The sequence below is a fragment of the Lottia gigantea genome (genome assembly GCF_000327385.1).
Source record: "Lottia gigantea unplaced genomic scaffold LOTGIsca_9, whole genome shotgun sequence".
Lineage (NCBI taxonomy): Eukaryota > Metazoa > Mollusca > Gastropoda > Lottiidae > Lottia > Lottia gigantea.
In genome coordinates, this window is record NW_008710950.1 from 2,430,531 (window position 1) to 2,432,444 (window position 1,914).

Genomic DNA, 1,914 nt, shown 5'->3' on the forward strand with positions numbered 1-1,914 from the left:
ACCGCTATATACATTCTTTGAAAAGTTCAATACTCATCAACATTGACATGGCTATGACCAAGCATGACTTGGCAAGTAGACTGAAATTATTACACCAAGGAAGTAAATTAAATCAATATCCATGGTTAGGAATGAAGAAATATAACAAAATTATACATGATAATAGGAAAAAACTGAATAAAATATACAGACAAAATATTAAAACAAAGAACAATTACAGAAACATCTCTTGAAACAATAACACGATTTAACATAATTCATATTGTATTATTATTCATAAATACAGTTTGTGAATTGTTAATAAGAATTGTTCGAAACAATTTCTTTAATAACAACACAATAGGCATCTTTCTTCAGATGTTATAGAAGAATAGATGTTTAAAGTTATCCATTTAGTTATTGAAAAAAAAACTACTGTTCCTACTGTACTATTCAATTCAAAAAAAAAAAAACATCAATGCCTGAGATATAAAATATACAAACTATAATACAATTTTTGATCTCTTCTAAGAAAAATACTCACTGTTACATTAATTGTAATATTCACAAAATTGTCAGACCATATCCAAACCCCCAAGATATTTTCAGAATTGGAATAAACATGGAAATATGATTGAATATACCTTTTAATACCATTAGAAACAGTCAAATATTGATTGATTAAGTTGTAGATCATTTATTTTCAAGTAAATTTTGATTTTCCATTAATTTAGAGGGAATATTACTTGTTCATTTGGTTGTAAAAACAAGGTAATTTTCAACTTTTTCTCTTTCATTATGATTATAACATTTTATAACATACCCTGTAAATTGGCACATATCGCCACTTTAAGTATGTAATGTAATAATTGAAGTGTTAATACTTTTAACTGTTAGTTACTATGGTAAACAATCATTTCTGTATAATATGTTGATCAATCAGTGGTATTCAAAACTAAGATTTTGGGACAAATGTTCATTCCAAACAGTACCGGTATTGACAATTACAGGTAGAATGACATTATTAGTGAACATGGGACATCAGTATCTCTTAATCTCACATCTCATCACCATCACTATCACTATCTCATCTCATCTCATCTCATCACTATCACATTTCATCACTATCACTGAAAAACAAATTGTTCAAATTTTTTAGTTATAATATATAATAATAAAAATATTGCAAGTGTCAGTGTCAATTAATATCACATTTATATTAAAATATTTATATCAAATGAAGTTCTTTAAAAAAATAACCTGACTCTATATTATAAAATATTAGGAATACATTGAAACCACTTGTATTAGGTTGCCAATAAAACAGAAATGCTTGTAATAGGGAATGGAATATTTATCATGCAAATTTACTTGTTAATCCAGTTTCCTGTTTCGGAAGGCTGCTCTTTTGCGATTTCCAATTGTCAAGGGATCTTTACATGTGCAGTCTGTAGCACATTGGGGCCTCAGTTTATTGTCCCATCCCAACGAATAGACGCTATTTCCATGACAGCCTCTCTTACCTGCACAACTGACAGGGGGAAATTGGGTTGAAAAGTCCTAAGGTATAATCTCCACCTATATTGGGACTGAACCCTGGACCTTTAGGTTATAGAGCAAGGGCATTACTCAGTGAGCCACCCCCTTCTCAACCGGGGTTCATATTCAATATTCTTGAGGTTGAAATTTTTGTAATGAGGGGGAATTTGGGTTGAATTATAAGCAAAAGAGGAAATTTTTGAATAGTTTTCAGTTATTTGATGCTTTACAGTTAAAGGGGTAAATGAAATCAAATGTTAGCCCTATGAAGTTACAGCACGAAAAATAAGTGTTTATAAATTGGCAAATCCTTTTTCTAAGGAACCTTACCTCCATCGATGGCCATTTTCACAAGTACTTTGTTGTAATTGCAGGGCGTNCGTAAGCGAACGCCCT